Consider the following 26601-nt stretch of genomic DNA (forward strand, 5'->3'; position numbering starts at 1 on the left):
CCAAACTGTCCAACCATTACATCCATACCCAGTCAACATCTGGGTTTCCACATTCTGGGTTTTTCAAAGCCGGGGGACTCTCAACAACGGCTTCCCAGAATTCAGATCAAATCACAGAACACTTCTCAAAGTGAGTCCCAAAACAAAGCTCCCCATCAGGGCTTATATAGCCTTCTCCTGGCTCAGAGAATGTAACAACCTTATTGACTCACTGGCCAATCAAGAAGTATCTACTGAAAAACAAGCCTCCCACCCCAGGCTTCAGGTGCACATTAGCCTAGGGGCAGGGAAGATCTTAAAAATTTACATTCTTATTACACTCCTTTACCAAGCTGTTGAATTGTTTTTCATTTTTCTTTCATCACTCTCATTTCTCTTCCCTATTTTTCCTCTACATATTTTACTTGATTTTTAAAACCTTTTTTGAGCTCTTCCATAGTCTGAGATCAATTCGTATTTTCCTTGGAGGCTTGTGAAGTAGGAGGTTTGACTTTGTTTTCTTCTTCTGAGTGTGTGTTTTGATCTTTCTTATCACCATATTAAATTTCTATAGTTACAGTCCTGTCCCCACCCCCACCCCCTCACCAATTGTTTGCTCATTTTCATAGATTGGACCACAATAGGTCCCTGTCCAAGCTCCACTTAATGGCTGCATTTTGGGCCCTCCTGGCTTACAGTGAATGTCAGTGGTAACTGTTTCTCATTGGAACAGCAACCCTGAGGGTCTTCCCCTCTCAGCTGATTTTTTTCTTTTTTACTAACTAAAGGGTCCATCCCTTGACTCACTTCTTAAAGAAGCCTATTCACTGAATGGGCATTGCCTCACTCCAAGTGAGTACCTGAAAAGGTCTTAGCCTAAAAGGGCCAGGGTCTCCCATTGTATCCTGGGTCACCTCCAGTCATGCTGATGAATATCTGGTCACTGGATCCAGGTGGCTCTGGAGGAGAAAGTGAGGCTGGTGACCTTGCCCAGCCCTCCCTCATTAGAATAAAAGTCAACTGCAAGTCATGTCGTCATCTCCCCGATGCCATGGTCCTCTTCGAAAATGAAGGACAAATACCACCACCACAACAATCCCCAGTCAGTTTACCACTTTGTTAAAGTGGGGCTCTGCTTCCATGGTGGAGGGTGAACTGTTCCAAACTTTAGGAGTTTTGCTTGACTGATTTCAGAGATACTTCCAGGGACCTGTAAGTTTTCCATTCTTCTAAGGTGGTATGACCTAATAAGAGGTATTTACTGCTCTCCTGGCCTGTGCTCTGATCTGTGAGCGAACACAAGCATTCTTTTCTGTCCCGGAACCATGAGGAGGCTGCCCCTCCCCTGCTGCTGCAAGCTCTGGTGTGCTACTGCTCCTACGCACCTTGGGATTGCCGCTCAGGACTGTGACCTAGATTCGAGTGTGGGCAAAGCAACAGAATGCTCCTACATATACATGTACATATAAAATCTTATGAGTTACAAATATCTTTCCATATAGGAAATGCCATAAAAGACCCCTGTAATCTCCTTCTGATGAGTTGTTTGACACTTTTACCATTTGGGGGCTGAGAGCTCCAGAAGCAGACATTGCTACTACTGCTGCTGTTGCCAATTCAGTCACTCCCAAGACCTATTCCTGGTTTGCTGTGGCTGTGGCTGTGCTAGCTCAGCCTGTGCTAAACTGTGCTCCACTCTCCCCGAAGTGTGGCGGACCTTTCCTGCTGACTTTCTAAGTTTTCTTTGGCATCTGTGTGCTGAGAGTTCTGGAAAGCACCACTGCTGCCAGTGATTCAGTCACCCCAAGACTGTGACCAGGACTGGTCTCACCCTGGTCTAATATACCTTTCCTGCTGATCCAAGTTGTCTTGGGATGGAAATTAGCTTCACTCTGTCTCTTTGTGGATTCTACTACCCAAGAATTTGTTTAGAGTCATTTTAGAAAGGTATTTGGAAGTGTTTGGGGGATAGCTCAGGCAAATTCCTGCTTTTACTCTGCCATCTTGGCTCTGCCTCCATGACCAATTTTCTTGTAAGGAAGAGGGTAGTGGTTGCCCGTCCCCTCAAAATCCCAGCTGCCCCATTCACTCCCTGGCATCCCAGAAGATACTAAACTAAGAGTTTTCAGCATCTGAGAAGACTCTTAGTGACTATGATCCAATTGGCAATTTCTGTTACATTTTATGTACTCATCCATCTGGGCAGAGCCTTTGGCAGGACTGTAACTCAAATCATGTCAATACTCACAATCATATGTAGTGGAGACATGAGAGTTGGTGGGGGTCATATCATCCATACAAGTTGGGTTGAGAGGACCTTCCAAGTGTGGAGTGTCCTGACCTCATCTCATAACCTAGAGTGGATTTAGTGGTCTAGCAAGATCAGGTGTAGACTTAGACTGGGGTAATCCTTACACTGATAGCATTTTTGGAGCTGGGTGTCCTCTGAATGGGCTACTTGACTCAAGGTTACACAATCAGGGTTGGAAGGATCACTAAGAAGCTCTTTTCTTGCCTGAAGAGAATGTTCAGTTTGGTGGGAAGGGGAAAGATGATATCAGGGATTTCCCTATTTCTCTCCTGAATAATACCATCAGAGAGAAAGAAAAGACCCTGTAATGTCTGTATTTCAGAAAATAATGGAGATGGTGTTCTGAGTGGGCTATTCCAACTGGTGTTGCTGGATGACTGCTGCCAAGGCCCCCTCAATTGCAGGTCAATGCCTACATTTGGTCTGAAGGCTTAGAAGGTCCTTCAGGTACTATCTGGGTGATTAATGGGTAGACTTCAAGGTAAAATGTTTGCATGTAGTTTGTAGTATTCAAAAAGGGATGCTGATAATACTTTGATGAGTTCTGAAAAGGTCTGGTCCCATCACATGGGGGAAATACCATGATCACAGTCAGGGCCTTAGTGCTACATTTCAAAAATAGGTTTGAATTCTTTTAGCCAAATGTAATCCAAGTTTCAGGGCCTGGTCAATATTAACCAGAGATTAACAATATTAACAACAGATTTGGTGTTATCAGCTAGAAAGTAAATTAAGTAATATGTAATGAGAGTTTTTACTGCAGAGGTGACCAGGGCACTCCATCGTGTTATAAAAGTTTAGACTGGAAGGGGCTTTTAGGCTGCTGTAGCATTGTCTCCTAGGTAGGGGAGTCTATGGAGAAAACACAATGAAGAATGGAAGGTTCCTTGGGGAGCCTGAGACATCTTTCTCTTGTCTGTATGTAGGGATAGTTCTGTGGAGGCCAGACAGATACTCCTGATGGAAAATTTCTCTCTCTCCAGGCCACAGGGCTTGAGGCAGCCAGACAAAGTTTTCCTAGATGTAGCTAAATGTTATATTTGGTAGAGAGCTGGACCTAGAGATGAAGAGCCAAGTTCAAATGCAGCTCCAGACCCTTCCTAGCTGTGTGACCTTGGGCAAGTCTCAGTCTCTGTCTGTGCCAGTTCTTTCATCTGTAAAATAGAGATAATAATAATGCCTACCCTCCAAAACTGTTGTGAGGATCCAAGGAGATAATATTAGTAAAGCACTTTACAAATTTTAAACTAGTACTATTTCCAAGTTAGCCTCTTCTCTCATTAAAATATGTGGTCAGGCTACCTCTTGAAAGGAAAGCTGCGATTTCTAGTGGTATAGCTGATGATGGTCACATTCTAAGTTGAGGCCTTCAGAGAATCATAGGAGGTGGAAGCAACTTTAGAGTCCAACATCATCCCTGAAGAATGGATCTCCTTTATGATATCTCTAACAACTGTGGCCACTTCCAGTGAGGGTGAGCTCATTTTCTACCAGCGCATTCCATGGTGGGGGCAGCTCAAATTGTTAGGACATCCTTCTTTTTTACTTGAGCTGAAATCTTTCTCCTTGTAACCTATACCTTTGATACCAACTTTGCTCTCTGGGGTCATGCGAGATGACTAACACCTTTTCTGAATGACATTCCTCCATATATCTGAGGACGGAGACCATGCCTTTCCTAAGCCTTCTCTCCTCCAGCCTAAACATCCCCTGTTCCTTGAATTCTTCCTTTGGGTCCATCATGTCCACACTTTACACCTTCCTCATCGTTCTCCTCAGCATGAGCTCTAGCTGGTCCTGAAGCAGAAGGAGATGAGAATATAAAGCAGGGGATCTAGTGTAGGGGTGGGGAACCTTTTCATGTTGAAAGGACACATTAAGATTTAGCTGTAATCAAATAAGGCTGCATTCAAGAAACTTCAGTTAGAGATAATAAGAATGTACATTATTTTTTAAATATCTAACAACTGTGTATTTAATAATTTCAAAAAATTAAAACTCTTTGTTAATTTTAAAGTTAACTAACCTTTTAATGACTTTGTTGCATCTGCTTTTTGTTTAAAATCTTTTGACTATTTGGTTGCAGCTTGGAGGTCTGCAGTTTCAATTGACCCTCTAGATGGGTATCAGTCATTTGTGACTTTAAGGGTGTCTTGATTTGGGTTGGTAGGAGAATGTGGATTCCCAGAAATAAGTGATTAAAAAGCAAGAAAGCATTTTTCGAGCATGTTGCCAAAGGCATGTGTATTATAATGCATTTTCCCATATTTCAATTGGATCTTTTTTAGCATCAAACAATAACTTTAAATTGTCATCTACTGAGAGTTCAATCAATTCCATCTGTATCTCTAGCTGCCTTGGTGATATTACCTAGGTGAGCCTGAAATGCTAATTTGAGTATGATGTCATGATTCTCAAAGTCAGTGAACCTTTCATTGTATTCTCCAAATTAATAGGTCTATAACAGCTGTGTATTCAATGACCTTAACTTACTGTGGAAAATGTTCATCCAAAATTTCTTTCTGAAAAAGTGGCTTAGAAAAAAAATTACTTTTTTTCAAAATACTTGGATTTTTTTTTACCACATTTCATATATAGACTTAGTTTTACCTTGCTAAGAAATATTCAAGTCATTTTGATTTGACATGATATCACACAGAAGTCCAACATTCCTATAGAACTCTCCTTTCAATAATTTTCATTGCTAATTCTATCCTTCATAAAATTTAACTATGTGTTCTCTCAAAGATAAAATTTTGGTTGACACCTGTCCCTACAACAATAGTGAATACAATTTAGAATGATACAGCACAATCACCCTGAATAACTCATCATTCAACTTTAACATGTTACAAAACTGATGATGCCAGGCTGCATTTACACGAATATCATTAACAATACTTATAACTTCTTGTGAAGTGTCACTTAAAATAGTACCTTTAGCACAGAGATGTTTGCTGATGCAATATACAATGAAAAGAAAGGAGAGCATGTGAATCTGCTGGTACTTTTTTTTTACCTGTGCAATAAACCCTCCGTGTTTTCCTGCCATAGGAGGCGCACCATCTGTATGTTCACTCACTAAATTTGCCAAATTCAGTCCAACTTCATGACATTTATCTTGAATTGTTGTTGGACATTTATATTCCCTGTGTTCTGTTTGAAAGAGTGCCCAAAGCAAGTCATTATAAGCAAAGAAATTCATCCATTACTACCTAAATGAAGTATAAAACCTGCACCGTCAGTTAGTATCAGTTGATTCATCCAAAGCAATTGAATAATATATATTTTCCTTTTGAAATAGTGCATAAATTTGTCCTGTTAAGTTGAAGGTTAATTCATGTTGGTGATTAGTTATGGCATCCTTGAATGTGGCAATTGTTTGTACATTGAAATGCTATTGGGATCTAAGCATCCTATAATTTTGACAATGCGTTCTTTCACAATTTCTGCATCACCGAATGGTTCCTATTTTTTTCCCCGAGTATATAAGCTACTTTACAAGTTGCTTCAGTGGTATTGTTTCCAGGTCTTATTTTTTTATTTAAAAAAATTTATTTATTTACTTTTACTTTACAACATTCAATTCCACAATCCCTTGGCTTCCAATTTTTCTCACCATCCCTCTCTTCCCCCCTCCCCTCCCATGGTGGCATGCAATCCTATAAAGATTCTACAAATACCTTCACATTAAACATTAGTCAAGTCATAAAGAAGAATTATAACCAATGGAGTGAACAAGAAGGAAGGGACGAAACAAAACAAAACACAAAAGAAAGAGAGCAAGTAGTTTGCTTCAATCTGTATTCATACAGATTGTACAGATTGATCTACAGAAATGTAGATCATTTCTCTGGATGTGGATAACCCTTTCCATCTTGAGTCATTCCCAGATCTTATTGCTACTCGAAAGAATAGTCTTTGCTTTTCATCTTTTAATTTATCTAATAAAACCTTTCTTTCCTCTCCCTCTAATTTAAGATATTTGTGGTCCTTATAAGTGTTATAAATGCGGATGCGCATTGAATTTCTTTAATTGCAGTATCACAAAGCAAACAAATGGTCTTATCTTTAGCAGAAACAAGATAATGTTGTAATTCCCAATGCTCTCTAAAAACTCAATTTTCTTCTTTCAGCATTTTCTTGGTCTTCTTTGACATGATCGACTATTAAGCAGATAGAATTAAAAAATAATGTTGACTATTCACATATTCCACTTCAAACAGAAACACAGTGCACCACTGTCAAAAGCTGATAACAGACCAGAGTACTTGACCCCCATAAATTCTCACAATTCAGCCTCATGTGATAGTGGCACCAGTCAGGCAGGGGAAGTTAGAACTAAATCATGACCATAGCAGCTGTCAATTTAGCCTTCATGGCTTACTAATGTTCTAATTGTGCTGGTCAATGTGGGAGGATATTTCATTGAAACTTATTTTATTCTTTGGTATTTTAAATATGTTCATTTAAAAACAATATAATAAAACTATAAAAGACAAATAAAAATATATCAATAAAAATAAAAGAATTTGATCTGGATTCAGTCAAAAGGCTGCACTTAAGACTTGGAAGGCAAAATGTGGCCTTAGTCCATAGGTTCTCCACCCTTGATCTAGAGTCAAATCCTGACACACTTTCTTTTGACCTTCCTGACTTTGGGCAAGTCATTGAATCACTGTAGGGCTTAGTTTCCTCACTTGTCTAATCATCGTGGGGTGGGATGGGGAATTAAATAACCTTACAAACTCCTCCTCACTCCAAAACCCAAATCTTTGTGGCATAATACAGTTTTCTTTTTATTGTTGTTGTTCAATCATTTCTATTGTGTCCAACTTTTCATGCTTCTATTTGGGGTTTTCTTGCCAAAGATATTGATGTGGTTTGCCATTTCCTCCTCTAGTTAATGTTACAGATGAGAAAACTGAGGTTGACAGATTAAGTGACTTGCCTAGGGTCACACAGTTAGTAAAAATCTTTAGTTGGATTTGCATGCAGGCCTTTTTTACTTCAGGCCCAGTGCTCCATCCTCTTGGCCACCTAACTGCCCCACATTTTCCTTATTAATTCAAAAGTTTGGAAAAGTAGCAGACAAAGTGAGATATCTCATTCAAGAAACAACTGACCTAGAAAAAACTGAGGAGAGATCATTAAAAATCAATGGTCCACTTGAAAGCCATGACCAAAAGGAGAATCTAGATGTTATATTTCAAGAAATCATGTTTTTAAAAATTGATTTATTTATTTACCTTTCAGTTCCACAGTCCCTTGAGTTTCAAATTTTCTCCCCCTACTTCTCCCCCTTCCCACTCCCCCCCACCCTGGCATGCTGGCATGAACTCAGTTATATGATTTACAGGTATCTTCACATTAATCATTAGTCAGGTTATGAAGAAGAATTGTAACTGATGGAATGATCAATGGGAAAGAGGAAACAAAACAAGGAAAAGAAACAGAGCAAGTAGTTTGTTTCAATCTGCATTCAGCCTACACATCTCTTTCTCTGAATGTGAATATCTCTTTTGATCGTGAGACTTTTGGAGTTGTCTTATAACCTTACATTGCTGAGAGGAGCCCAGTCTATTGAGGTTAGTCATCACACATACCTTGTGTCTCTGATTTTGTACAGAATTCTGCTGGTTCTGCTCTTCTTGCTCAGCATCAGTTTATATAAGTCTCTCCAGGTCATTATGAAGTCCATCTGCTCCTCATTTCTTATAGCACAGTAGTATTACATTACATTCATATACCACAACTTGTTCAGCCATTTGCCGATTGATGGGTATCCCCTTGATTTCCAATCCTTTCCCACCACATAAAGAGTTGCTATAAATATTTTTGTACATATGGGTCCTCCTCCCACTTCTCTGATCTCTTTGGGATATAGCCCTAGAAGTGGCATTGCTGGGTTAAAGGATATGCACTTATTTATAGCCCTTTGGGCATAGTTCCAGATTGCTCTCCAGAATGGTTGTATCAGTTCATAACTCTACCAACAATACAGAAGTGTTCCAATTTTTCCACATCCTCTCCAGCATTTATCACTTTCCTGTTTTGTTATCTTAGCCAATCTGGCTGGTGAGACGTGGTACCTCAGAGTTGTTTTGATTTGTGTTTCTCTAATCAATGGTGATTTAGAACATTTTTTCATATGCTTATAGATATCTTTAATTTCATCCTCTGAGAACTGCCTGTTCATATCCTTTGACAATTTATCAACTGGGGAGAGCCTTGTATTCTTATAGATTCGACTTAGTTCTTTGTATGTTTTAGAAATGAGGCCTTTATCAGAGATGCTGGTTGTAAAAGTTCTTTTCCAATTTTCCACTTCTCTCTTAATCTTGATGACATTGGCTTTATTTGTACAGAAGCTTTTCAATTTAATGTAATAAAAATTATCAAATTTGCATTTTATAATTCTCTATAGCTCTTGTTTTGTCATGAAATCTTCCCTTCTATGTAGATCTGACAGGTAAGCTATCCCCTGCTCTCCCAGATTGCATACACTATCAGACTTTATACCTAGATCATGCACCCATTTTGACTTAATTTTGGTGTATGGTGTTAGATATTGGTCTATGCCCAATTTCTGCCATACTATGTTCCAGTTTTCCAGAAGTTTTTGTAAAATCGTGTGTTCGTATCCCCAAAACTTTGGTCTTTGGGTTTATCAAAGAGTAGATTATTATATAGTCATTGGCTGCTAAGTCTCGTGTACCCAATCTATTCCACTGATCCAATTCTCTATTCCTCAGCCAGTACCAAGTAGTTTTGATGGCTGCTGCTTTATAATACAGATTGAAAGCTGGTATGGCTAGGCCACCTTCCCTAGCATTTCTTTTTGCTAATTGCTTTGATATTCTGGACCTTTTGTTCTTCCAAAATGATGCTACTACTTTTTCTTTCTACAAAGTAATTTTTTTGGTAGATTGATTGGTATGGCACTAAATATGTAATTTAATTTAGGTAAAATTGTCATTTTTATTATATTAGCTCAACCCAGCCATGAGCAATTGATGTTTTTCCACTTACTTAGATCTCACTTTATTTGTGTGAAAAGTATTTTGTAATTGTGTTCATAAAAGTCCTGGTTTGTCTTGGCAGGTAGATTCCCAAATATTTCATAAGTCTACAGTAACTTTAAATGGGAGTTCTCTTTTTATCTCTTGCTATTGGATTTCATTACAGATATATAGCAATGCTGAGGACTTATGTGGGTTTATTTTATATCCTACAACTTTGCCAGATTTATTTATTATCTCAAGTAGTTTTTTACTTGATTTTCTAGGATTCTCTAAGTATATCATCATATCATCTGCAAAGAGTGATAGCTTGGTCTCTTCTTTGCCTAATTTGATTCCATCAATTTCTTTTTCTTCTCTTATTGCTACTGCTAACTTTTTAGTACCAGATTGAATAAGAGGGGTGATAGTGGACATCCTTGTTTCACCCCTGATCTTATTGGAAATGCTTCTAGCTTATCCCCATTACATACAATACTTGCTGATGGTTTTAGATAGATGCTACTTATTATTTTAAGGAAGACTCCATTTATTTCTATACTTTCTAGTGGTTTTTAATAATAATGTATGTTATATTTTGTCAAAAGACTTTTCTGCATCTATTGAGATAATCATATGGATTCTGCTAGCTTTGTTGTTTATGTGATCAATTATATTGATAGTTTTCCAGATATTGAACCATCCATGCATTCCTGGAATAAATCCTACCTGATTAAAGTATTAGTATTCTCGTGATGAGTTGCTGTAGTCTTTTTGTTAATATTTTATTTAGAATTTTGGCATCTATGTTCATAAGGGAAATTGGTCTATAATTTTCTTTCTTTGTTTTGTCTCTTCCTGATTTAGGTATCAGTACCATATTTGTGTCATAAAAATAATCTGGTTGGATTCCTTCTTCAATTTTACTGAATAGTTTGTGAAGTATTGGAGTCAATTGTTCTTTAAATTTTTGGTAGAATTCACTAGTAAATCAATCTGGCCCTGGAGATTTTTTCCTAGGGAGTTCATTGATGACTTGTTCAAGTTCTTTTTCTGAGATGGGGTTATTTAAGTAGTTTGTTTCCTCTTCAGTTAGTCTGGGCAATTTATATTTTTGTAGATATTCATCCATGTCACTAAGATTGTCAAATTTATGTGCATACAATTGGGCAAAATAATTCCTAATTATTGTTTTATTATTTTCATTTTTGATACTTGTAATCTGGTTTTCTTCTTTCTTTCTTTTATCATATTGATTAAAAGTCTATCAGTTTTATTGGGTTTTTTTCATAATACCAGCTCTTAGTTTTATTTATTAACTGAATAGTTTTCTTAAATTCAATTTTTCAATCTCTCCCTTGGTTTTCATTATTTATAATTTAATATTTAATTGGGGATTTTCAATTTGTTCTTTTCTAGCTTTTTTTTCAGTTGCATGCCCAATTTATTGACCTCCATTTTCTCTATTTTAGTTATGTATGCATTCAGGAATACAAAACTTCCCCTAAGAACTGCTTTTGCTGTATCCCACAAATTTTGGTATGTTGTCTCATTATTGTCATTCTCTTGAATGAAATTACTGATTGTTTCTTTAATTTCTTGTTTGATCCACTCATTCTTTAGGATTAAGTTATTTAGTTTCTAATTAGTTTTTTAATCTATCCTTCCATGGCCCTTTATTACATATAATTTTTATTGCATCATGATCTGAGAAGGATGCATTTAATATTTCTACCTTTCTGCACTGAATTGTGAGGTTTTTATGCCCTAGCAAATGGTCCATTTTTGTGTATGTGCCATGTGCTGCTGAGAAGAAGGTATATTCCTTTTTATCCCCATTCAGTTTTCTCCAGAGGTCTACCATATCTATCTTCTCTAAGATTCTATTTACCTCCTTAACTTCTTTCTTGTTTATTTTGAGGTTAGATTTATCAAGTTCAGAGACAGGGAGATTGAAGTCCCCCACTAGTATAGTCTTGCTATCTATTTTTTTCCTCTAACTCCCTTAACTTCTTCTTTAAGAATTTGTATGCAAGGGGCAGCCAGGTGGCTCAGCGAGTAAGAGCACCGGCTCCAGTGTCAGGATGACCTGGGGATCAAATCTGGGTTCAGATACTTAGCACCACACCCAGAAATAACTGGCTGTGTAACCTTGAGCAAGTTACTTAACCCCGATTGCTTTAAAAATAAATAAAGAAAGAATTTGGATGCTGTACCACTTACTGCATAAATGTTAAGTAATGATATTGCTTCATTTTTAATGGTACCTTTTAGCAGGATATAGTTTCCTTCCTTATCTCTTTTAATTAGACCTATTTTTGCTTTTGCTTTGTCCGAGATAAGGATTGCTACCCCTGCTTTTTTTTTTTTTTACTTTACCTGAGGCATAATATATTTTACTCCAGCCTCTTACTTTTACCCTGTGTATATCCCCCTGTTTCAAATGTGTTTCCTGCAAACAGCATATTTTAGGTTTATGGTTTTTAATCCATTCTGCTCTCCACCTCCATTTTATGGGAGAGTTCATCCCATTCACATTCATAGTTCTGATTTCTATCTGTATCTTTCCTTCTATCCTATTCCTTCCCCTGTTTATGCTTTTATTTTTCCCCTTCGCCCTTGCCCTCCTTAAGAGTTTTCCTTTTGATCTCCGCCTCCCGCAGTATTCCCTCTTTATCAGCCCCCTCTTTTTCCTACCCTTCTCCCTTACTATATCTTCCCTACCTTCTAACCACCCCCACCTTTTCTTAGCCCTTCCCCCCTCCTACTGACTGTAGGGTACAATAGAATTTTATATGTAATGTAGTATGTTATTTCTTCCTTGAACCAAGATTGAAGAGTATAGATCTCATGCAATGTTCCTATCCCTCCCCTCTTTCCCTCTATTATGATTGGTTTTATGTCTCTTCTCGATAGAGTCCTATACTTGATTATGTCATTCCCTCCTTACACCAGAACCAATGAGGATGAAGCTCATATAATGTTCATCTTCCTCCCTTCTTTCCCTCTAGTATAATGTTTTTATGCCTCTTTGTGTGGCATAATTTACCCTTTTCTGCTTCCGTCTTTCCTTTTTTTCCATTGCAGTCCCTTTGTAGCCCTTAATAAGGTTTTTTAAAATCATCATTTTCTTTAATTTATACCCACACCCTCTATTTATCTATATCCCTTTTAGATGTTACCATAAGTATAAAATTATCATTATTAACAGGTACGAGCTTCCCATATAGTGATGTAAACAGTTTACTGTTATTGAATAACAAGTTATGTGTGATTAAGGAGAAAATATTACAAGCAGCCAAGAAGAAACAATTTGAATATTGTGGAAACACAGTCAGGATAACACAGGATCTAGCAGCTTCTACACTGAGGGATCAAAGGGCTTGGAATATGATATTCTGGAGATCAAAGGAGCTGAGATTAAAACCAAGAATCACCTACCCAGCAAAACTGAGTATCATGTTTCAGGGGAAAATATGGCCATTCAATGAAATAGAGGACTTTCAAGCATTCTTGATGAAAAACCAGAGCTGAATAGAAAATTTGGCATTCAAATACAAGAAGCAAGAGAAGCATGAGAATGCAAACAGGGAAAAGAAATCAGAAGGAACTTATCAAAGTTGAACTGTTTATATGCCTACATGAAAAAAAATGATAATTGCAACTTATGAGACTTTTCTTTGTATGAGAATATTTGAAGGGAATATAAATGAGTATATATATGTATACATACATATATATGTCTATATAGGAGTGTATGTATGCATATGAATACCTATATGAGTGTATATATATGTGTGTGTGTGTGTGTGTACAGGTATACATAGACAGAAGGCACAGGGCCAATTTAATAGGAAGGGATGATACTTAAAAGGTGAAATTGAGAGGTCAGAGAAGAATATAACAAGAGGAGATGGGGAGAGACAGAATGGGGTAAATTATCTCATATAGAAGAGGCAAGGGAAAACTGTTACAATGGAGGGGAAGAATAGCAAGGCAAAAGGGAATGAGTCAACCTTATTCTCGTTGAATTTGGCTTAGGGAAGGAATGACATACACCCTAAATAGGGTATGTCACCCTACAGGAGAGTAGGGGGGAAAGGGAAGAGAGGGGGGATGATGGAGCAGAGGACAGGTTGGGGGGAGAGGGAAGTTGGAAGCACACACTTTTGAAAAGGGACAGGGTCAAAGTAGAGAATAGAACAAGTGGGGGGTGGAATAGGATGGAGGGAAATATAGTCAGTCTTTCACAATATATCCACTATGGAAATGTTTTGCATAGCTGCACATGTACAACCTATATTGAATTGCTTGTCTTCCCAGTAAGGATGGGTGATGAGGGAGGAAGGGAAAGAATCTGGAATTCAAAGTTTTAAAATCAAATGTTTATATATATATATAATTTTTTTTTTACCTGCAACTGGGAAACAAGATATACAGGCACTGGGGTATAGGGATCCATCTTACCCTACTGGAAAGTCATAGGGGGAATGGGAGAGGATATAGGAGAGAACAGATTGGAGGAGGGGATATACAGTGGGATCACTGTTTTGGGGTGGTGAGTAGGGGAAAGACGGGGAGAATATTTGTAACTCAAAATCTTGTGGAAATGAATGATGTAAAATAAAAATAAACATAAAATTTAATTAAAAAAAACAGAAAAGCAATCTATTTTTTAATTTACTTTCTGCACGGGGAAAAGCAGGGTAATTGGGGTTAAGTGACTTGCCCAAGGTCACACAGCTAGTTTAGTGTCAAGTGTCTGAGACTACATTTGACCTCAAATCCTCCTGACTCCAGGGCAGATGCTCTATTCACTGTGCCACCTAGTTGCCCAAGGCAAAGCAATCTAGAAGACATAAGAAATCTGTTAAGAAAACAATCATCAAACATGTCTTAGAGGACTTATAATGAAAACTCACCCCCCTGTTAATGGAGAAGTCATGAATGCAAGGTGCAGAAAGAGATATACTTTGTATAATGAGTATCATATTTTTTGCTTTCTCAATGGATCTGGGAAAAACTGGAGTAAGAAGGAATATTGAACTCAAAATTTTAAAATGAATATTAAAAATTTTTAATTAAAAATTAAAAATAAACAGAAAAGATATGTAAAGAGTTGCACTAAATCACTGAGGATATTTCTACTATTTGACTATATTTGTCACAATTTTTTAAATTTCTTAATAGGGGAGCAGGTTGAAGGAAGAAAAAGAAGGAGGTTCAGAAGGAGTACAGATATTGAAGGCACTTTTGAAAGTAATATGTGGAAGTTATTTTATACAGACAGTTCTTGCTTGGACCATTCTGCAGGCTTTTATGTGAGACATTTTTTAACATGATGCAACTCATTCCTTGCCCACTGTCAAACCACAGGGTTTGGTCTAAAAAGAGGCAAACAGAATTAGGTTAATATGTGTTGTTTCCTCCCTTTAAGTTATGAGAACATATGTATGGGAATCAGAAAAACTGAATTCAAGGAAAGGACATTTTGAAAGAAACATTATAACCTCACAGCAAACCTCATCCCTTCCTGACTCAGGATGCCTGTGTCAGCCAAAATTATAGTTTCCATAGATGTCAACCATAAACATGAGAAGGACATAAAATATGAATGCCATAATAAGATAGCAACAAAATAAGAGAGTGTAATGTAATACCAAGCAAAGGCAACTTCCCAGGTTCAAAATACCAGCATAGGTGCTCTCTATTTTATTCAGTAACAAACCCAGAACAGAGAAGATCGAAACATGACATCATTCCAAAATACAGCATTTACTAAGTGTGATTAAATCATCTCCAAGGCCTACCCCACCCCAGGACTTTCCAATCATTCAATCAATTACAAAGTCTCTGTTCCAAATACTTCTCCACCCCTAGGCTATACCTTAATTAAGTCCACCACAAAGCCCCTCTTCTCAAATGGAGATTAGTTTCCAAACATAAGTAAAATACATTCATTTGCTCAACCATAGAACACAAAAAGGTCAAAAGTTCCCCACCCCTGGATCACAATTGAATCTACCCCAGAGTTACATCAAGTTTAAACACAGCACTTAATACCCAAATGGAGGTCTTTTCTTCATCTTGACACGAGGCAAGTTCTCAGCAATCTTAGTTCCTGGAGAGACAAGGCTTAGCAAGGCCATAAGATACATTGCCAGTCCCTTCATGAATTTATCCTCTGTCTGTAGAACAGTCCTAGAACCCCTGAACACATTAGCAAAGCCCTCTCCCAGGATTTCTGTAAACATACAACAAGAAAATCCTTCTTCAGGGCTTCTGAACCAACAGAAAGGCTCCCAGACCCCTGCAACAACAGCACTGTCCTTCACCAGTGGACAGTATTCATTCTGTCTGCCGGACAGTCTCCAGACCCCTGCAACAACAGTACTGTCCCTCACCAGTGGACAGTATTCACTCTCAGTACTGTCCCTCACCAGTGGACAGTATTCACTCTCTGTCTGCAGGACAGTCTCAGGCCTTCTTAACCAAATGCCAGGTTCCAGGACTTCTTCAACAGGACAGTCTTTCACCAGTGGACAAATCTGGCAAAATAACATCAAAACAGACAGACAAAGTACCAGCAAAACAGCCATGTCTCCTCAGTCCTTGGCAGCTCAGGGGGCAGGTCTCAAAAGTCCAGGGCAATTCAAAGCGGCCACCAGCAATCTCTTAGTCTCTCCCTCTACACGAGGTGCTGCTTCCAAAAAGAACTTCCGCCTCTCTCTTGTCTCTCCAAATCTACGTCACCAGCTCCTCCCAGTCAGGACTTTCTTTTCACATCAAAAAGTCCATCCCACAGGTGGGATTAACAAACTCTGGGTTTTAATACAATCAATTTGAAAACCAAGCCAATACAGGGGAATCTTTAATTGCCATTACTATCACAGAGAGGTATCATAGTGTCAATTAAAATTATGGTTTCCCAGAGGTTGTGCTTGATAGATTCTGGTTTTTCAACTGTAAACAAAGGATGTCAAAAAATATAACATAATAGTGTCCATAAACAACAAGGAAAGAGGAATGCCATTATTTAAGACAGAGTCTTACAAGGGATAGTCACAAAATAAGAAGATCTGCTGGAATACTGCCATGATATAAAAAATGATGAGTTCAGTGATTTCAGAAAAACATGGATACACTTGACTGAAATAATCAAAAGAAATAAACAGAATGAAGAGAACATTGTATACAATAACAATAATATTTTCAGAATGACTGAGTGAATGAGTCATTGTGACTATTATAAATACCCAAATTACCTACAAAAGTAATATGAAGGAAGAACCTGTCTGCATCCAGAGAAAGAACTGATAAACAGAAGTATGTTTAGAATGATTTTACATACTTAAACTCATTGTGGCTCATGGTAGCCATCCCTAGCGTGGGGGGTAGGGTAAAGAACAAAAAGAAAAATAATTTACATGACAACTTTATTATATAGTTAAATGTAATAATAGATTTACAGTTTCATATGCAATCTTTTTTAAAAATTAGATTAGGTTATGGAAATGCTTGTTTTATTGCATAAATTAAAAATAAAATAAATAAAAATGTTTGAAATAATTTTTTAAAGAAAATAATGGTCAAGTGAGCAAGCAGGAAAAAAGGGAGACACAGAGAGATAGAAAGGGAGTTTATTCACAGATCTAACAATTAATAGTTACATTACACCAGAGGAGTGATTTGTGCCCAGTAAAAACTTTTTCATGGTTCCTCAGCTTAGGGACTCTATTTACTCAAAAGACCTCAGCAGCCAGAAGCCCACCAGGTCAGGAGACCTTGAACTTCTCTTCCTCTAACTTTTCCCATTTTCAGGAAATGGGCATTCCCTAGGTTAGGCAACTTTCATTTTCCATAGCCCTCCTGTTATTTAAACACACATATTCTCAGGCACACCCTATACCAACAACAATCTCAAATCTCAGCTCTGTGAGGAGGAGGAGGGAGAAAGCTGTTCATTTTGGAAAAGTCATAGTGCCTGGATTGGCCAGGTGAGGGGTTGGCAACACATCTTTGGGTGGGTGGGCTCCCTGCTTGGTCCAGGGGGCTGACCTGCCCCTCTCAGGCAGTCTACTTTGTTTCTCTGCTTGCTTAAAACCTTAGCTTTGGCTCCAGTTGACTCGGTGAAGTACACATTTGATGAATGAATCCCCACTCCCTCCAATAGCTCCAGGATTGGCTCCTAGAGGACAGTCCCTTCTCAGGTGAATGACTGTCCTTTCACACTTTTCCACATTTGTGAGTGAGGACTGTTCTTGAGGAGAAGTGAGGTGAGGGAAGTGAGGGTGAGAGGAGATGAAATCAACCCAGGATACGCAAATCTGAAGGAACAAACCCAATCTCCTACCTATAGAATCGGGTCAAGATCATTACAGATTGAGGTTTGGGTTACTAGTAAGGGAAGAGAGACCCAAAGACTGAATCATGACCACAAAAAGGGAAACCAGCATCATTTTTAGTCAGAGAAGGTGGAGTCCTGAGTGTTGTAGGTGAAAGACAAGTCTGAGTTTCCTCAAAAGCCCCCCCCCCCTTGTCTTTTCCTACCTTGGAGTAAGCATTGCTACCTCTACCCATCCTCTGGCTATATTCTCATCCTAAAGGAAGATTTACTTCAGTTTCCCTAAAAAGGATAGAAAACCAGCTCAGGTTTCCCTTGCTTCCTCTGACCTTCCTGGTGGGTACTCTGGCCATTTCTGTCCATCCTCCCATACCCACATACACACAAACATTTTAGTTTTTACAAATCTCCTCAAACAAAAATCCTTCTCCAAAGCTAGGTTAAAGAATACTGCTCTAGGGTGAGAATTATCCTCAAAAAATTCCCAGTTATTCACAATTTAGTGTGAGCTAGTTTAACAGATACTTACTTAGCTAGATAAAGATTTTATTAAGTATTTAACTTTGTGCCTGGCAGAGGTATGTGATGGAGCCACCTCTCACTAGATCCATACAACCAAGTATTAAATTTTCAAGAAAGCACTAAAATTTGAGTCTCATTTATTGTTTTGTTTATATCGACTTTAAAAAGTCATGGAGAAAATACTAATAATGTTCATTAAACTTAAAAGTGTAGCAAATGTACATATTTTCCTGGAAAGTTGATTGTGAAACATTCGCCAAGACAGACCTGATGCCTAGGGACTTGAAAGTAGGGCTTGAGGGAATGGTAGTTTTCCTACAGGAAAAAGAAAGGACAAATTTTCAAAAGGAAAGTTAAATGAATGACAAGATGACAGAAATGGAGTACTATAATTGTGGAGGACTTTAATCTCCTGCTCTCAGAATGAGACAAATCTAAACAAAAAATAAATACGAAAGATTTATAAATGGCTGAAGTATATAAACAAGTCAAACAATTGTAGTCCTAAGAAAAATACTCTGAATTATTATAGATTAAAGAAATACACATTAAAACAACCTTGAGATAGAATTTTATAACTATTAGGTTGGCTAAAATAATTGAAGGGGAAAGTGACAAATGTTGGAGGGGACACGGAAGAAATGGGGACCCTGATTCATTGTTGGTGGAGCTGTAAACTGATGCAACCATTTTGGAGAGCAATCTGGATTTATGCACAAGGAGTTATTAAACTGCCAATAGCCTTTGACCCAGCAATACCACTACTAAGTCTATTTACTAATATGATTAGGGAAAAAGAAAAAGAACCCACATGTTCTAAAGTGTTTATAATAGCTCTCTTTGGGGTGGCAAAGTACTAGAAATTACAGGGATGCCCATCAACTGGGGAATGACTGAATAAGTTGTGATACATGATCATGATAGAATATCACTGTGCTGTAAGAAATGATCACCTCAGTGATCTTAGAAAAACATGGACACACTTTCACAAAAAATAATGAAGAGGGGCGGTTAGGTGGAACAGTTAATAGAGCACCGGCCCTGGAGTCAGGAGGACCTTGGTTCAGATCCAGCCTCAGACACTTAACACAAAAAATAGCTGTATGACCTTGAGCAAGTCACTTAGCCCCAATTGCCCTCCAAAAAGCAAAAAAAAAAATGAAGAATGAAATGAGCAGAATGAAGAGAACATTGCATAAAGTATTGTTTTAATAATGACTTTGAATAAGTTCTTGTGACTATAATAAAAACCCAAATTAACTGCAAAACTCATATGAAGGAAGATGCCATCTGCATCCAGAGAAGGCACGAATAAATAGAAATGTGTATAGAATCATCATATAGAATATATATGTATTTCTATCTAATGGTAGCCATCTCTAGGGAAGGGAGTTTGGGGGAAGAAAGAAGAAAAAGGAAAAAATAAATTTGCATGATAACATTGTTGTATATTAAAGGAATAGCCAGTTGTATACAATTGATATGTGCTTTCATGTGTAATCCTCTTTTTTATTATACAATGTAATAGAAATGCTTATTTAATTCCATAAATTAAAATTTTAAAAGGATAATTCTGAATTCTGAACAAAATGGAACAGGCTTACATTAGGGAAAGATCTCTGCAGCCAGGGAGAATGTGAGGTCACTGGGTGTTCCTTACAGGGCCCTGGAAAAAAGCAATGGGGAGAAAATGGAGGCAATGGGACATCAAAGGCAGACTGAGCTCATTTCAGAATTTTACTGCACTCTACAGTGAGCCAGCTAAGAGTAACCCCCAAATGGCTGCTGTGATGCTCACAAAGAACCCCTGAAATGATAGGGGGTCTCTGTCATAGGACTAGAAGAGCCCTGCAGAAGCATCTATGTGGGGCTGGATAGCTCCATTTGTCCAAACTAAGAAGTGTGTGTCTGGAAGGGAAGGAGGGAAAGGAGTGGAGAAGAATGGCCAGGGCAGCCTCCAGGCAGGAAAGGGGAAGGATGGGAGCCAGAGCTGGCTCTCTTCTCCCTACACTAAACTTGGGGGCCTCCTTTCTTACTTTCCCCCTCCTCTCTTGTGTAAAGAAAATTTTTAGGTCTTCTCTCTGGGGATTCTCTGATTATAGTGTCATCTTCCCAGTGGGGTTACTATACCAGTGAAACTGACATCTGAGTAATTAATTTATCTTTGATGTCCCCAACCTCCTCTTTCTGTACTTTTCTCCATGAGCTTTGGCCAGGAAGGCATCCCTTCTTCACCAGGAACCCAGCGTTCCAATGCTGCCACATTTCTCCTGCCAGACAATAAGGTCTTCTAAAAAACCTCACAGGTGACTCCATAGAAGTAGTAGTGTTGCAGGGTATTATCATCCTGCCCACAAATCATTTGTTCTCTAAAAGAGGATCTCAGGGAGGAGGCAATGCTGAACCCAAAAGGAAAACCTGCCAAGGAGAGAATTTCAGAAAAAGGAAGGGAAACATGTTGCAAGAAGAGATTTGCTTGGTTGCCTTTCTTCCACCCTGAGTCAAGGCCTCCCTTTATTACTTATCACCTTGGTGTTCTGATTTTTTGTACAGGTTTAACAGTATACACGAGCAAGACTTATTTCCAGAAGCCATTTGCTGTAGGCAGATTTTACACCTACCCAAAGTCTAGCAAATGTTTACATGTGGCTTTGAAAACCTACTCTCAAATTCCCAAGTCTTCATAGGATTGTGATGATGAGTTGTGGGAGAAATATCTCCTCCCTGAGTTCAAGTTTTGGATCACTGCTGTCAAATACATATTTACTGCAAAGCAGATATTATAGAGGTAAAAACAGAGCTTTTATTACTATGCTTAAGCACAGGTTCAGGCCTCAAAGAATTCCTGAACCCCAATTAGGACTCTAATACTCTTTCTTATAGACAAAATTACATTAGACTGACAGAGAAATGATTGTGTGATGTATTACAATCTGGGACATTCTTCTTAGGCCCTGAAGTTTAAACAGAAGGGAGATTCCTAGGCCCATACTTCCTTCAAAGCTATAAAAATTGAACTAACTTAGTTGCTTTCACAAATCTGCATGTTTTGTACTTAGAACCCTGTACTATTTATAAACAAGAAGTGTCATTTCATATTGAGCTTTACGCAAAAGAAGGAAATGAAAAGCAGTGTGGAATGGTGGGTAGAGAGCTGGCCTCAGAGATAGGGCACAGGGGAACAAGGAGACAAGGAATTCTGGCAGAAGGACACAAGACACATCTCTGCCATATACTATGTGACCCTGAGCAAGTCACTTAACTTCTCAGTGCCCATGTGCTAAAGCTGTAAATTGTAGAGCAGGTACTGACTTGCACTGGGAGAAGGAGTTTCAGAAGACATAGATGGTCCTACCTGTGTTAAATTGCTAAGATGGCCAACTGTCAAGGCAGCAGGAGCCAGGCCTGTCTGAGGTCACTTCTAGGAGTATGAGCCCTGAAGGAAGGAAAGCTTAATTTGTACAGCTCACAACCCCTCCATCCTCCACCTCCCCACCCCTGACCACCTTTTCCATTGTAGAGCAGGAGACACTATCCAACAGCTGAAGAGTAAGTTCAAGAGAATTCCAGAGGCATTTGAGGAAGCAGAGACACAGACTCTCCATGGAGACATAGATAGAGGGAAGCCATTGACCCAGAGCAGAAACAGCTTCAAGGAGCAGGATCTCTGACAGCAGAATCAAGAACCAGCCACCAACTCAAGGTGAGTGTCCAGAGTGGGACTGGGAGAAGGGGGAAACTCTATGAGGTCAGGGGAGTGATCAGTCCAGCAGAGATGCTGAACCCAGGGGAGAACCTAGAGGGCTTTATAAAGAGAGGCCCAGGCAGCTGGGTGCTGAATGGATACAGTGTCAGGCCTGGAGGCAGGAAGACTCATCTTTCTGAGTTCAAATCTGGCTTCAGACACTTATTAGTTGAATGACCCTGGGCAAGTCTTTTCATGCTGCTGGCCGCAGTTTCCTCATCTGTAAAATGAGCTGGAGAAGGAAATGGGAAACCACTCTAGTATCTGCCAAGAAAACCCCAAATGGGTTTGTGAAGACCCAGACACCAATGAACAATGTAAACAGAGGACAGGAAGGAGATTCCAGTAGCAGCTGCCCTGTTTAGACTTGTTCCAGTCTCACCTTGTGACACCACTCACTCAGTGATTCCTGGCCGACCACCAACATTCCCGTCCCCCTAGAAGCCCCAACAGGGCAATGATACCACATTTGTGCCCCTGTATAGAAGGCTTTACTGAGGGGCTGCCCATTCTTCTGTTGACTTGAGTTGATTGAGGCCAGATCTGAGAAGGTGCTATGATGCAGAACCCATCCCCTACTTAGAGCAGTACTGATTTATCAAAGATGCAGCTTCTCCAAGCTGGGATACATGCTGCTGATTGTCATGGGAATGATGATGGAAGTGAGGCTTTAAAAGGCCATTCCAGCATTCAACAGGGCCAGCTGCCCAAAAGTGGGCCAGGGGAGGGAGAGCCAGGGACTATGATGACAGTGGGCCCAGCCTCCAGCCTGCTCTGCAATCAAGTCAATGGCCTGCTCAGAAGCAATGGCCCAGCAGGGCCCATGAGGAAGAAGACCCTGCTGTCAGGGCTTGGGTGGTGGCTGTGTAGTAACCCCCCATTTGTGAACATCCTCCATCTCTCCCCATAATAGGAGAGCTGCCTAGGAAATATGCCCAAACCTAACAAAGCCCGCCTAGGCAGCAAACCTGCCAAGTAAACCTGCCCAAGCCTGCTACCTGGAGCTCAACACCACCCCCCTCTTCTGTTCAGCTCTCAAAATAGATTTGGGAACTTTCCAGTTGGGCAACAAAATGACTTCTGGGTAACAATCGTTAGGCAATGAACTGATTGCTACATTTTGGCTTCTGAATTTTCCCCGCTTGTGTAGCAACTGATTTAAGTTGTGGTTTTCCTCTGGTAATAGCTATGTTGTGATTTTTGTCTATATAAACCCTGGGAAAATGCTTCTTGGGCCTGCCTGATTTGGGTGCGTGACCCCTGGCAGTCCCCGGCTTCATTGTGCTCCACTATTAAAATTTTACTTAAAATGATTAATGGTCTCATTTCACAATTTCTCATTACAACAGCTGCCCCAGTGTGCTTATCACTAACATCACAAAGATACATCCTGAAGAAGAATCCTTTGTTGCTAGGGCAAATCTCCTGCTTTGAGGTAGGGGAAGAGGCCAAGGTCATCAGTCTGCTAGTCAGAGGCAGGCTGACAGTCAGTGGTCATCATTATGAAATGATCTTCCAAAGGCAGCAGCTCCAGCTCAGATGCCAATCAGCCCCTCATCTACTGCTTTCTCCATTCCCCTCCATAAACCATCATGGCCTGGGTAGATGGACGCTCAGGGCTACAGTCAGAACAGCCTGAGCCTACTGGGAATCCTGGCTCTCAGCCTAGAGCAACTCTTCTCAGAATTCTTCAGAGTCTGGATGCAAAAATCACGTGGTTTAGAGGAACTGGGAGTGTCTGGGGCTATTTTCATTTTGCTTATGCTGATGATCAGCTTTTCAAAAACCATTAGTAAGAGCCAAGAAACACCAGTTTACACAATACTAGGACTATCTCTGATAGCTCCCCCACAGATTGGGGTCTTGATGCCTCAGGCACTAAGTCAAGGTCAGGGTTCAAGGCTGAGTACACCAAAGACAGACTCCTTCCCCTCTTAAAGTGAGCCAAACTCAGCCTTTGTATCTCCCCTCCCACTAGAAGGAGCTGGGTGGTGCAGTGGTTATAGTGCTGAGCCTATAGCCAGGGAGACCTGAGTTCAAATTCAACATCAGACACTACCTAGCTGTGTGACTCCAGCCAAGTCATTTTACCTCTGTTTGCCTCAGTTTCCTTGACTCTCAAATGGGGATAATATGAGCACCTACCTCCCAGGATTGTTGTGAGGACCAAATGAGGTAATATTTGTAAAGAGGTCTGCACACCTTCTAGTGGCACATACATGTTTGTTCCCCTCGACACACCTGCTCCTTCTGGCTCCTCTCTGGCTCTGCCTCTGCCCTCTGCCCTTGGCCCTAGCTTGTGCCTAAGGTTCTCTACAAGCTGAGCAGCTCACTCCTGGTGTCTGGCTCCTCTGTGGCCTCCATACAACAATGATGTCTTTCCACCCCAGGACAGTCAATACCCTCTGCAGGGTCCAGGCTAACAGACATTGGGGGAGCTTGGTCCCTGAGCAATGGGGCAATTAGGGCTGGAGCCTGCTCCAAAGTGAGCTCCCTGATAACTGCCCTAGAACTCAATTTTCTTTCCTTAGGGAAACGGCAGAGAAAGAACTTTCAATCAGCCTAACCTTGAAGACCCCAATGGAGATCCTGCCTCTTCGGTGACCCTCACATGTGAGGAAAGTACATGGCAGCTGCTCAGGTACCTTCATCCCTGGTAGTTACTCTCTTGTGTACAATCAGAAGAGGGCAGGGTTAGAAACAGTTGTTTGCAGGCACAAAATGATTAGTCTAAGTCAGATTCACAGGAAGTCTCAGTGATGAGAGTATCTCACCTAATTTTTTCTCCCAGTTGGAACCTGCCCAGATCACCTTGTTGTGATGAGAGATGTGAAGTGATGCAAAGCCCAGCCAGGAGTGACTGGAAGGGTGGAGGGCAGAAAGAGGAGCAATGTTCCAAAGGGCTAACAAAAAGAAGACTTGGCTTTTTAGAAACACTTTTAGGCAGAAAGGGGGTCAGAGCCTTAATTTAATCAGACACAGTGTTGGGAGGAGCGGAGGGCAGATTCACACACACACACACACACACACACACACGCGCGCGCGCACACACATAAACCCTAGGTGTTTGTGCATGTAAACCAATCTGGTTAAAATAAAGTTGAAAGGCAGTTTTGAAGGAGAAAGGAAGACCTGCTGGTTTAGAATGAGGGACGGAGGGGGAGGTGGAAGGGCAGGCAGTCCCATGACTTTCCTTTCAAAAGGGGGAGAACTGCAGGCTGTATGGATACATATTAGCTTTTGATTTTTACCAGCATCTAGAAGAGAGGCAACTGGTGCCTCAGGGGACAGATCCCTGGGTGTGGAGTCAGGAAGACCTGAGTTCAAATTCAGCCTTAGACACCACCTAACTATGTGACTCTGATTTAAACTGATTGCTAGAGACAAGGAAAAGGAAAAGGCAATCACTCCAGGATGTTTGCCAAGAAAACCACATGCACAGCTACTGTCCATGGAGTTGGGAAGAATCAGAAGTTACTGAACAAGAACAATTGAGAGACACTTAATTCTATCCCAGTTACTGCCTTCCTGAATCACATTCTAGAAGCCAGCTAGTCCTATACAGGTGGGAAGTGCAGTGGATGGACCTGAAATCAGGAGGGCTTGAGTCCAAACCCAGGTTTAGACACAACTTAGCTGTGAGAACCTGGAAAAGTCATTTAACCCTATCTGCCTTAGTTTCCTCATCTACAAAATGGGAATGAAAATAATAGCACATATGCCCCTTTAAGGGACTTATTTGTTATTTCTAAGAATCCATTTATTGTAGGAGGGGGTTGATCCAGGCACCTCTGATCAATCAAATTCTCTCCTCCCCCTCCCAGAAGAATGGCAGGTAGATAAGATATCTACTAATTCAAATTATTAAGTTCCTGAAATTATTATCATTGAAAATTGTACCAACTTTACCGTAATTCTCCATATTTTCTGAGCTATAGATTTTGTTCCAGGTATATAAAAATTATCTTTGACATATATATGTATTTTTTATTTTATTTTTATTTTTTGCTTTTTGGAGGGGGGAAGGTAGGGCAATTGGGGTTAAGTGACTTGCCCAAGGTCACACGGCTAGTTTTTATGTTAAGTGTCTGAGGCTGGATTTGAACTCCTGACTCCAGGCTGGTGCTCAATCCACTGAGCTACCTAGCGCCCCCCCCCATATATATGTATGTATGTATTTGACATATAAAATAAAATATATTTGTTTTTAAAATGAAAGTCAGCTTTCGTTGCTTTACTTGAGAATTTCAAGATACTCTTTAGAATAACACAAATATTCTAGATTTGGAAAGAGTCATAGAACCTTACCCTTTCTGACATCTAGATGCGTCAAAACTCATCTCAGCATTTCCTTGTAGTACCTGAGACATCTCCTCTTCTCCACATATAGGATTAACTCTTTGGAGGCACAGGGAACACTCCTGTTAAGATATTCCTCTTTCCTGTTCACTGGGCTCTGGGCAACCGCACAGATTTTTCTCAGTGGCAGCTGGTTGTGCAGTGGATAGAGAGCTAGACCTGGAGGGTGAAATGCTCATTATCCAGCTTCAGACCCTTACTATCTGTGTGACCCTGGGCAAGTCTCTTCACCTCAATCTGCCTCAGTTTTTCATCTGTACAGTCGAGGTCATAATAGTACCTATCTTCCAGAACTGCTGTGAGGATCCACGGAGATAATATTTGTAAAGCACTTTGTCAA

The 26601-nt window shown here is 39.8% G+C and overlaps 2 protein-coding genes and 1 long non-coding RNA gene across 6 annotated transcripts in view; 2 read left to right on the top strand and 1 right to left on the bottom strand.

The window, feature by feature from the left end:
* The window catches only part of LOC138157650 (uncharacterized), a 43715-nt gene extending 17587 nt beyond the window's left edge, over window positions 1–26128 (top strand). The window contains exons 2-4 of the long non-coding RNA XR_011167425.1: window positions 21678–21860; window positions 24434–24543; window positions 25157–26128. This is a non-coding gene — a long non-coding RNA (uncharacterized lncRNA). The remainder of the gene's footprint in view (window positions 1–21677; window positions 21861–24433; window positions 24544–25156) is intronic.
* The window catches only part of LOC138157655 (stonustoxin subunit alpha-like), a 361938-nt gene that overhangs the window by 243534 nt on the left and 91803 nt on the right, over window positions 1–26601 (bottom strand). The window lies entirely within an intron of this gene.
* LOC138157633 (stonustoxin subunit alpha-like) overlaps window positions 1–26601 on the top strand; it is a 146266-nt gene that overhangs the window by 77588 nt on the left and 42077 nt on the right. The window lies entirely within an intron of this gene.

Source organism: Petaurus breviceps, unplaced genomic scaffold (genome assembly GCF_028583685.1).
Source record: "Petaurus breviceps papuanus isolate PSGF00001 unplaced genomic scaffold, PetGlider_PUasm1.0 115, whole genome shotgun sequence".
Classification (NCBI taxonomy): Eukaryota; Metazoa; Chordata; class Mammalia; order Diprotodontia; family Petauridae; genus Petaurus; species Petaurus breviceps.